At 45.0% G+C, this 12,937-nt stretch overlaps 1 protein-coding gene across 1 annotated transcript in view; it reads right to left on the reverse strand.

The window, feature by feature from the left end:
* LOC147025114 (sphingosine 1-phosphate receptor 3-like) overlaps positions 1 to 9,842 on the reverse strand; it is a 61,362-nt gene extending 51,520 nt beyond the window's left edge. The window contains exon 1 of the mRNA XM_085885743.1: positions 9,655 to 9,842. The gene's annotated coding sequence lies outside the window, so the exon portion shown is untranslated. The remainder of the gene's footprint in view (positions 1 to 9,654) is intronic.
* Between the last annotated feature and the right edge of the window lie 3,095 nt (positions 9,843 to 12,937).

A 12,937-nucleotide genomic window follows, 5' to 3' on the forward strand; every position in this document is an offset into this window, starting at 1 on the left:
CCTTTCGCAGCCACGCTCCCAAGCCCATCAACAGGGCTCCTGCACCCCTCCAAACGGGTCTCGAGCCTACTTTCCCACCAACAACAAAACGACCTCCATTTTTCAATTTGACTAACCCAGCTAACTCACTTTACTCTGACCCCGGGGTCCCTTGGGCGGGAGTCACTCCTCCCCCCAATCACTCATCGCACCATGCATTCCCCATTCACTCCACACACACAGACCCGCTGGCCTCACTCACTCACCAAGTACTCACCTCACAACTCACCAACTCTTCAACACACACACCGCTGAACTCTGCCATCCTCCTAACTACATCCCCTAACTAACTCGTGCTCCCACGTCGTCCCTTAAACTAGTAGCACGTTCCTTTTAACACTACGTAGCTAAGCTACGTCCCCTCTACACATCCAAAGTCTGTCTCTGTCTCCTAATCTCAAAAATTTCCCAACCTAAATCTGGCTACAATCCCTCTAACTAATCCATTCCACGGACTCCATGAGGACTTACCCCTGCCCCATGAAGTCGGTCTAACTAAGCTAACCCTTCCCCCTAACTAGTTTCCATCCTGTGCCCAGGTTAAGGGGGTCTTCCACCCCTTACCCAGGAATCCTGCGCACCCGAAAGTGAGGCTTGTTTTTCTTCTTTTTTTTTTTTCTTTACATGCGCAGCGCCAGCGCGGCAACTCAGAGCTCGCGCACTTTGCACCTGCCCGTGACGTCATGCAGCTGCACGTGTTCCTCGTCCCTCCTTGGACGCTACCATCCGGCAGAGATACCCCTCCTGCCGGATTCCAACCACACGTGCAGCCATGACGTCACCGTGCGCATAAAAAAAAAACACAAGCCCCACGTTTCGAGGGGTTCCCCACGCGAACACATGTGCTTTGCCCGTTGGAGCTTAACACACACGATCGCGTGGAGAACCCGTCCGGTCCAAATCCATTTACCTGCCTAACTTTGTCCGTCCGCGGGATCGGCAAATCCACCGCGTGCGTTTCCGGACCGGGACTTCACTCTCACAAGCGAGCACGTGGCGGTCTCGTGCGTTGCACAGCACGAACCGCGTGCTCACTGCTGGGTGAACCCGGCACGGTCCGCGAAACAACTACAGCCGCTACTCGGCTTTCGTTCCTCCCATGTCGCCGTCGTCGTCTCCATTCAACCCACGCACACCTGCGTGTTACGACGCACACAGTCCACACCATCACATTCACACGGGAGACGCGGCTGCGTGCTCCCGCATGCCAACCGACATCTCCCTCTCATACCGCTCTCTCACACACACGGTCTCCCTGGCACACAGCGACCTTGCACACGGCCGTTCACTCACGCGTGCCTCACTACTCACACAAACCATACTACTCACACGTGGTGCTCCATTCACTCGCGCGGGGGCACTCACCCGCGGTGCCTCACCCACACACGCGAGGGCACTCAACCGCTGTGCCTCATCCACACACCGTGCCTCACTCATACACGCGGGGGCACTCACCCACGGTGCCTCACTCACACTGGCCGTTTCACTCACACACACGGCCTCTTCCACACACGGTGCCTCATCCACACACGGCGTGCTGGGAAGCACGCACTCCGGCACCATCGCTACCACACCACTCACACACGGGGTCGCTTCCACACACGGGGACGCACTCACGCCTTGCACCACACACACAGGGACAACCACACTGGGGATTCGTGTCCCCACAAGGGTCTCCGGGGCCTCTATACCCCCCAAGCTCTCCAAGCACCTGTCCACAGCACTCGTCCCCTCAACCTCGCAAAGCACGACCGAACTCACCTGGTCGTGACTCGCCTCAAGGGGGCATACTCCCTCCCCTCGTTCCTGGAGGCCATCCAGGTGCTCGCACCGGGTCCCAACACGCTCCGCGAGCTCACCCCCATTGTCCTCCACTACCTCCGTGTGTGCGTGTGCGTCACTTACCCCATCTTCATCGTGTAGTCTTCCCTCTATTTTTTCTGTCTCCCGTGTCTCTGCCAACTCTTCACCCTTTACCTCCCTCGTCTCAACTATTATTTCCGTTGTCGTCACCTCGTGTCTCGTCTCACACGTTTTGGTCTCCCCATTTAATTTTTCCCTTTCGGTCATCGTCACGACCCTCGCCCAACACGTTCCACGAATTATTTTTTCACCCGCCTCCACCGCGGGCCTGTCAGCCGTTGCACCCCCACCCAGCTCGTTTGCTCCCACACGTGGAGTCGCCATTCACAGCTCCCTGGTCACGGCCTTCATGCCCGCCTGCAGGCATCGGCCCATGTTCTGCGTCTCACCCCGCAGCTCTTTCATCTCTTCCCTCATTTGCTGTGTATTCGCATCCATCGTCGTTTTCACTTCATTTGTATTTGTATCCATCTTTTCATCCATTTTTTGTGTATTCGCATCCATCTTTTCATCCATTTTTTGTGTATTCGCATCCATCTTTTCGTTCATGCTTTTCATTTCGTTCTTCATATTCGCATCCATTTTTTCGATCATTTTCGCATTCATCTTTTCGTTCATTGCCGCCAGCATGGCTGTAAGCTGGGCCATGTTGGATGCACTCAGCTGAGCCGTTTCGGCAAGGGTTGGGGAAGGGTCTTGGTGGAGAGGGGGGGGGGAGGTGTCATACACCGCGGCCGCTGCCGCACCCACCTCGGGCCCTGGGTTCAGTTGGGCGAGTCCGTGTTCCTGCACAATCAACATTTCCTGCTCGGGGATTCCATCCTGGACCATGGATTCTACACATTCTACATCCATTTCTAATACCCCCGGCTCCCGCTCGCCTTGAGACGCCATCTTGCTTCTCGTGAAGGGTTAATTTGCTCGCTCGTAATTTGGAGGGAATCGGGGGTCGCTTCTCTCACCCCTGGACCGATTCCCGTGAATTTCGCTGGAGACAGGAGAGCCTGTTGTCCCGCTCTCCAATACCAGTGCCGCGAGGAGGGCGATGAATTTGTATCCCACTCCTGACACCAGTGTTGCGGTCTTCGCGCCCGCCGGCGTGCTGACTGCCACGTAACTCGAATCGCGGCACGTCGCCCACCGGACGGACAATCCAGTCGTGACCCTCTCGGACTAACGCCGGGAACCAGTCACGGGTGGACCTTTCGGTCTCACCGCGATCGAGCCAATCAGCCCCCGCGTGGGATAGGGTTGCTCGCCAAATTCGAACTACCTAAGTACCCACGCGGAGGGTAGACCGGGCGATCGCACCTCGCCGCAGGTCGACTTCGGACACGGGCCACTTACGCGACCCGTTCCGACTATCAGAATAACCGAGCGGTGTTATCGTCGACCTCGACGGTTCGATTAATTATCGGGCGTATTCAGCCCACTACCAACCCTTTACGTGAAGCAAGATGGGGGTTCAATGGGGAAGAGGACGAGGCGGAGGGGGGAACAGCTCAACAATAAAGCACATTTATTCGCGACGAGCACGGAAGGCACACAAATACAATTCCACCAAAAGCACACAAAAAAGAAAACACAATTCCATTTACACAAAAAGCAAACATAAAAGTGAAAACACAGTGCAGAGCTAATTCCGACTACCGAGCACACGGCAACACTTATACAATTCTACTTCACAGACGGCGCCGACAACACACACCCAAAACCAAGGAAAAGAAATACCCTCAAGAATGAGGTAGGCCTGGGGCCGAGACCTGGTCGGGCCTACCCGTCTGGTGATGAGACGCGGAGCGGCGATGGCCCCGCAACCCGGGGCCTCGTGGACAGTGCCTGGCTGGGGGTGGGAACGGGGCCCCCCTGGTCGCACCATCCCAGCGCGGGGGGGAAACAGGAGGGGGCCGCTGATGCTCGGGGTACAGAGGATCTTTATTATATGCGACGAGCGTCTCCACCTCGGCCAGGTCGCGCTGTCGGCCTCCCTCGGGCGCGCAGCTCCTTGCACGACGCGAGCACCCCCTCGTCCGCCCTCGCCGCCTCTCCACAGCTCCGTCCCCTCCGTTCCGACTCCAACGCACACGACGAGCAGCTCCACCGCCCGCGAAGTCTTGACTCTCTGTCCGTTCTTGTTTGCGACTCCTCGTTCTCGTTCTGCTGACTCTCTCCTTACTGACTCTCTCGTTCCGACTTTTACGACTCCTTTGACTGACGAACACCGTCCTTTTATCCCCCCGTAACTTCGCCTTTGACCCCCTCCCTTTGACCTTTCAACTCGCTCCCCATTGGCCCGAGAAAAAGTGGGCGTGAAGGCTTTTTGATCCAAAAATTTGCATATATCGATCGCCCTGGGGGCGGGCCACCAGTCGCCCCTCGCTCACCGATTGGACGGCAAAAAGTGGGCGTGTGTCGTTTTGGATCCGTTTTTGAAGCAGAAAATCCGTGATTTTGTACACGCTGTTCAACGTGCGCCCTACACGAGTCCAGCATTGGTGCCCATGAGTGGCGCGAGATGACGGTGATGCGATGGTGGCGAGTTGTGACGGTAAAGGTCATGGCGGTTGTGGTGAAGCGGCGTTGTGGTTGGTGGTCGTTGTTGTGGTTGTGATCATGGCGGTTGGTCCAAAATAAAGATAGTAAAAGAAAAACGGCTATCCTGAAGAGTCGCAGCACGTATAAATGACATGTATTCCCACTAGACAACGGGTTTGGGCCTAACTACACATGCACTTACCGAGATACCTCACCTAAGGGACCTGAATGGTGGTTTGCGAATCTGGTAACCACAACAATATATATATATATATATATATATATATATATATATATATATATATATATATATATATATATATATATATATATATATATATATATATATATATATATATGTGTGTTGTTATGTCGGGCTCTCTTCTTGGGACTACGGTGCAGTAGTTGGTCTATATTTTGATTGGGGTGTATTATCCATATTTGTCTGGCTTTGTTAGTACCTTCTTAAAAAAATGTCACTTGTCTAAAACTATGTCAGATAAACTGTGGTAATGCTAATTGCCAATGAAAATTATCATACTTCATACAAATTCATACTTCATTGACACGAATTCTTTGTAAACATATATGTATATATGTTTGTATGTATGTATCGATCTATTTGTCGATGAAAACATGCATAGATTTTGAAAAAACAGGAGGAAAGAACAGCTGCACTTCTATTTCCAAAGTGCTGCCATCAAGGTAAAGCTTCCCTTTCTAATCGTCACGATGTCTCAGCGGTGATAGTTGATTTATACTCAGGTGACAGCGAGTGTCAGGGACACCGCTAAATTGAGATACATTGTTTCCCTGTTCCTCGAATTTCAAAATAAAATAAAACAGCTACGAACAATGCAAAAAACAGTGGAACTGGGGCCATTCTTCAAGAAGGTAACCATGGGCGGGTTGGGGGATGATGTGGGGACGGAAGTGTGGGAGGGAGCAAGCCCAAAATTGAGGAGAGGAAACAACCCTGCTCTAAACCACTTTAATTAATAAACTTACTTGATTGCAAAGTTTTTGTATCTTGCAAATTGTATGGTTATCAATGAAGAAAACGAAAAACCTTCAAATAGGCAGTGGCTGACTTTATAATATTGGATTTTGTGTTTATCTCAAAATCAGGAAACGACTTTGTGTCATTTTTCAGCGAAGGGACAAAGGCTTGAGGAATTACGTCATGTAACGATGCATTGGACGAAAAACAAGAAAGTTTAGGCACAAGAGGGCGACACTTGGTCTCATCGCTTCTGCCCCCAATCCTCCACTACACAAAAGGTCATACCGCAGTTACTCATTTAACCATCCTCAGTGGAGTATTATTGGGAACAGAACAGGTACTGTGACAAAGAGGAGTTTAAAGGTAATCTATGGGGACAGAAATCATACTAACGGGATGAGGAACTTCACCCCCATAAGCCATCAATCGGATATACTACAGCCTATTTCATCTTAGTCACAAACAACGTTTTAATATGTCATCAACGATGGCCATTAGACTGACACTGTGTTTGGCTGTACCAACCTTTACAATCAGAAAAACAAAGTTTGTTTCAACTTCTACAGTATTATTATATTAATTGGCAAGTAGACAAACTGTGTATTAAACAGATATAACTTTATCACAGGACATTCAGACAAGCAGGGCACAAGTACATTTTGGAGTTTCTTGGACATTTGTATCTCATTCTGAGACCTCACTGAGCATCCCTCATATATGTATATGTATATATACATATATATATATATATATATATATATATATATATATATATATATATATATCAATGGAATCTCAAGGAACACATTGAGATTAAGGGAGAGGGGCTCAGAGAAGAGATAGAGATGGAGGCATAGAGGCTTTGGGAAGAGATAGAATACAAAAAGTGAAAGTGTGAAACATTTGTCCATTGTATCCTAATGTCCTTGTGATTCAGGTAAAAGTACATTTATGTCTCCTAATGTTCTTGTTCTGCACGTGATGTGTTTTCTAGCTCTATACTACCTGAAAAAGGTTCATCCTGTTCAAGTCATAATTTTCCACACTGCATTGTAGGTAAAATCACACCGTTCAAAACCATAGGTTGTGATTGATTTCCAATCAACTGCACAAGAAGAGCTGGTGTGTTGGCGGGCACGTGATTCACACACGAGATGCTGATGGTAAAATTAATGATTTTATTTTCCACTTTCAGCGGCGATTCCCACCAATGTATATTTAAATAGTGTATATGAGATATTTAAATACTGCATTTGAATATTTAAATTATTATTGTTATTATTTTTAAAATAATTTCAATTTGCTTTCACTCTCACTTTCCTCTTTTTTGCTTCAACCACCAACCACCAGGAAGATAAGCGAAGATGAGAAGGAAGTAAGGTTGAAATTTACAAGAGGAAGAGTGAAATTTAGGAAAGCCAGATGGAGATGATAATTTAAAGTGCATTTACTCTCCAGTATTAGCAACTATCTATTTATTATGAAGGCAGAATAGTTGAAGCTGCCTGCCATGTATACGCATTGGTATCATTTCTCCCCTTCCATCCCTTTATGAAGACACCCAGAGGCATCTTTCTAAAATTGCTGAATCCACCGATGGGCTCATCTCTCCCATTAAGCGGCACCCCATGGGCTTGTCTTCTATACCACTGTCTTGCCTTCCCCATTATACGCAACCCAGGGGCTCAGCAGTCCCATTGTACGATGCCCCATGGTTTGTCAATCCCATTGTATGACATCCCATAGGCTCATGCTTTGACTCTCTCCCTTCTCTCCCTTCGACCGGTACCCCACGGGCTTGTCTCTCCCAATGTATGATGCCCCACGGGCTCGTCTCTCCAAATGTATGATGCCCCACGGGCTCGTCTCTCGCAATGTATGATTCCCCACGGGCTTGTCTCTCCCAATGTATGATGCCCCACGGGCTCGTCTCTCCCAATGTATGATGCCCCACGGGCTCGTCTCTCCCAATGTATGATGCCCCACGGGCTCGTCTCTCCCAATGTATGATGCCCCACGGGCTCGTCTCTCCCAATGTATGATTCCCCACAGGCTCGTCGCTCCCAATGTATGATGCCCCACGGGCTCGTCGCTCCCAATGTATGATGCCCCACGGGCTCGTCGCTCCCAATGTATGATGCCCCACGGGCTCGTCGCTCCCAATGTATGATGCCCCACGGGCTCGTCTCTCCCAATGTATGATGCCCCACGGGCTCGTCTCTCCCAATGTATGATGCCCCACGGGCTCGTCTCTCCCAATGTATGATGCCCCACGGGCTCGTCTCTCCCAATGTATGATTCCCCACAGGCTCGTCGCTCCCAATGTATGATGCCCCACGGGCTCGTCGCTCCCAATGTATGATGCCCCACGGGCTCGTCGCTCCCAATGTATGATGCCCCACGGGCTCGTCGCTCCCAATGTATGATGCCCCACGGGCTCGTCTCTCCCAATGTATGATGCCCCACGGGCTCGTCTCTCCCAATGTATGATGCCCCACGGGCTCGTCTCTCCCAATGTATGATTCCCCACAGGCTCGTCGCTCCCAATGTATGATGCCCCACGGGCTCGTCGCTCCCAATGTATGATGCCCCACGGGCTCGTCGCTCCCAATGTATGATGCCCCACGGGCTCGTCGCTCCCAATGTATGATGCCCCACGGGCTCGTCTCTCCCAATGTATGATGCCCCACGGGCTCGTCTCTCCCAATGTATGATGCCCCACGGGCTCGTCGCTCCCATTGTATGACACACCCGTTAGCTCGACTCTCCCATTGTACAACGCCACACGGGCTCGTTATTCTCATTGTGCAACGTTTCCTTGGCGCTGCTCACTCCCATTGTCATGCGTCTTTCCGCGCCTCCATGCTCGTTTGAAAACCCCTGTTGTTGTTATTAGTACTGGAGCGCGTTACCGCCTACCGGGACGGCTGTTTACAACGTATTCGTGTTATTTATCAATGACGACAAAGTGATTGCGCTGCCAGTTTGTATTCCGGTTCGGGACGTGGATGGATGGATGACTCGTTATCCGAGCAACGCTCCTTTAATACGGGATCTCCAACCTCGAAATGATTGTCATTTACAAATGATTTTAGTTTTGTGAATAATTGAGCGAAACGAGATCCAATTGCCATGTTTGGTGGAATGTGTATGGTATATACAGTACTCCATATATTTGTATATATATATATATATATATATATATATATATATATATATATATATATATATATATATATATATATATATATATATACATATATATGTATATATATATATATATGTATATATATATATATGTATATATATATATATATATATATATATATATATACATATATATATATATATATATATATATATATATATATATATATATATATATATATATATATATATATATATATATATATATATATATATATATATATATATATATATATATATATATATATGTATGTGTATATATATATATATATATATATATATATATATATATATATATATATATATATATATATATATATATATATGTATATATATATATATATATATATATATATATATATATATATATATATATATGTATATATATGTATATATATATATGTATATATATATATATGTATATATATGTATATATATATATATATATATATATGTATATATATATATGTATATGTATATATGTATATATATGTATATATATATATATATATATATATATATATATATATATGTATATATATATATGTATATATATATATATATATATATATATATATATATATATATATATATGTATATATATATATATATGTATATATATATATATGTATATATATATATATATATATATACATATATATATACATATATATATATATATATATATATGTATATATATATATGTATATATGTATATGTATATATATATATATATATATATATATATATATATATATATATATATATATATATATATATATATATATATATATATAGCACCCTATTCCCCACACGCTTTCATCCAGACCTTTAAACAATGCAGACAAGCAAAATGCATCCCCAGACACGGGATTATATCCCTGGACCCAAGATAAAAGATGTATATATTGAACGCTTATTGAAACCGAGAACAAGACCCGAGCTTTTTGTTTTTAGTCCATCAGAGAGACACCTGCACCTGCACCAATGGAGCTCGAGAAACTCACCTTTCTCCCCCTCGCGGAAACGTGTCCGAGTTACATGTTCGGGATCCGGGATCCGCGGCGATGCACTCGTGGTTCCTGGAACCCGACGGTGCACACTCGGAGGGTGTTTCGGATCTCGCGCAGCTTCCAAGTAAAGAGCGCACTCTTTGCTCCGCTTTGCTTTCTCGCCATCCCCGCCCTCTTCGTAACTCAGCACCTCCAGCCCCGGATTCCCCGCCCTCTGCACCTCTTTCCCATTCCCTCCACGCCCATCGGACGCGGCACCGGCACTTCCACCGAAGACCGATCGAGTGTCCCGCACACAATCCTGTTCCTCCTTCATTCGTGCATTTTTGGACAATGTTAACGTCTAAAGGACGTCGTGGACATGGAGGATCCATCACGATGAGGCATCAAAACACATAGCACACTGTAGGTCAAATTGGGTGGATTTTGAAAGTTCTCTCTCTTTCTCTTTCTCTTTCTCTTTCATGATCGGTATTTATTGAATTGGTACAATCCTGCGCAGCAGCAATGACTCTGCTAGACTCGGACCCCGTGGGTTCGGCGGAGGATGTTGTTTGGTTTGTGGGGTCTGGTAAATTTAACAAAGGAAGGAAATTGTCCTTTTAGCTTGGGGAGATGAATTTGATACTCGGTGAGTGTGTCCGGCATCACCCATTGCATGCGTTACGTCCCCAACAAAATGATGGACTTCGGGACAGAAAACCAGGAATCCCGTTATGCAGAGAAATATTGATTGAGTTTAAAGTACATCGTAAAGAAGGAAAAAATTTTTTATGAGTTTGAAAAATACAGTAAACAATAAAAAATGTTTATTTAGTGAGTTTAAAGTACACAGTAAACAAGAAAAATGTTTATTTAGTGAGTTTAAAGTACACAGTAAACAAGAAAAATGTTTATTTAGTGAGTTTAAAGTACACGTTAAATTAATGAAAGTTATTATCCATCCAGATCCAGTAAGATATATAACGACATTGAATCAAATATTTGAATTGCACTTGAAGCTGTCAATAAATTACACTGGTTTACAAAAAAATATATTCTGAGGCAAGCATGTGAATAGGTGTTTCTGACTCATTTTGATATGCTGATTAGGTGTTTCTGACTCATTTTGATATGCTGAATTCAAATTTCTAAACAGTTTTGCTCCATCACCTCTAGTTTTTTTGCTTTCACATATCCCATTTTTTTATTATAATGCATATATTTTTTTATAATATAATGTGTTTAGCTCATATATTCAAATGGCATATTACAGAACGAAACAAAACATAGACACAGAACACTGACAGAATTAAATATTACTATTAATACTTGGATATAAGCATATATACACATCATAGTACTACAGACAGTCAGAAGTGAGTTTTTTTGGAGGATCTGGTGTACTTTGCCTTCGGGATGTCGCGCAGGAGCATCCAGCAGAAGCCCCCCATCATGCTGGGGTTCCACTTGCCTTGGTAGTTGCTCTCCATCTTGGTAATATCTTGGGGGAACCTTTCCCCATGTTCGTCACTAACTGCTCTGAGGTTCTGGGGGAAGAAGTTGAGGTGGGAGTGGAGAAAGTTAATCTTGAGAGACATTCGGCATCCCATATCCTTATAAGCCTGCAACAACTTCTCGACACGCATTTGGTAATCTAGTGCCCGTGTGTTACCAAGGAAGACATGGCAGACTGACTTAAATGCTTCGCATGCTCTCAGTTCCTTCAAGGTGAGCTTCTCCTCGAATACCTCATCCTTCAGCACCTCCCTGATCTGAGGTCCGACGAAGATGCCCTCCTTGAGCTTAGCAGAACTGAGACCTGGGAACAGAGTGCACAGGTGTTGGAAGGCAGCGACATCCTTGTCCATGGCCTTCACGAAATTCTTCATGAGGCCAAGCTTGATATGAAGAGGGGGAAGAAGCACCTTGTTCATGTCCACCAGAGGATTTTCTTGGACACTGTGTTCCCCAGGCACGAAAGTGCTCCTAGACCCCCAGTCCTTCTGCGTGTAGTGCTTGGACACAGCCCGACTGTCCCAGAGACAGAGAAAGCAACAGTACTTCGTGAAGTCCGCCTGCATACCCATAAGGAGCCCAATTACCTTGAGGTCCCCACAGAGGCTCCACTGGTGCTGCTCCAAGGACATAATTTGCTTCTGAGGACATTTCCTCATCTGATGAAGGAAGAAGATCCTTATCTGCTGGGAGTTTAGGGACAGGGAGATCATCTGAGTGGAGAAGAGGTCTCATAGCTGAGGGAAGGTTGGGATAATTGATTTTTTTTCTGGAAGAAACATTCAAACCAGTAATATTTGTTAGATAAAAATAACAATCGTCTGCATGGCTTCGTGGTTCTCTCCAGATCATTGGAACAGCAAAGTTGAAGGCTGCTTTCTTGCCATTAAACCATGCAGTTAGCCCATTGTAACAGGCTTACAACAGATGTGTGGGGCCCAGGGTTTGTCGTGATCTCCAATTTTACAGTCGAAATAATGAAAGTAAGCAGTTCTCAGGAAGGGAGTAATTGTTCGGCGCTGTGCAACCGTCTTGAAATTCCCGCAGACGTAACAAAATGAATCAGCTTTGTTGACGCATCCGCGGTGTTTTGAAGTGCCTGAAGCCATTGTAGAGATATGTAACAGCTCACAATATCTGAAAAACAAAATAAACAATTACCACATATATTTTCACAAAATCAAAATATAAACCTATATGTAATGTATAATATGGTTGTATTTACAAATGCATACATATATACAAACATGCAAGCATACATAAAAAATATATTATTCATTTTACTATCAAATTGTGCGCAAATGATTCTTCTATAGTAGAAAATAAAAATTAAAATCCCAGCTACTTTATATAAAAGTATCATCCTACCAGATAATTGTAGAGCAGCACTAACCACCCTCTCTCACCATCAGTAAGCTACTGGCGTTCCCAGCCGCACAATGCACATGTTTGACCTACGGAGTTTTTTGGATGACGCAAATAGCGTCATCAGCTTGCCAAAGTGTTAATTTGAGTTCAGCATCCCTAAATTAGTCGAAAACACCTATTTATGCAGTGTATTTCTGAAATATTTAAGATATTTTTTGGGTCTAAGGCTATATGTATACATGTATGTACATGTGTATATATATATATATATATATATATATATATATATATATATATATATATATATATATATATATATATATATGTCAAAAACTAGAGGTGATGAGTGAAAATTGATTTCGTATCTGAAATCAGCACCCCAAAATTTGGTTAGGACACCTATTTTCATGCG

Source organism: Eptatretus burgeri, chromosome 6 (assembly GCF_056783735.1).
Source record: "Eptatretus burgeri isolate ZD-2024b chromosome 6, Ebu_testis_v1, whole genome shotgun sequence".
Lineage (NCBI taxonomy): Eukaryota > Metazoa > Chordata > Myxini > Myxiniformes > Myxinidae > Eptatretus > Eptatretus burgeri.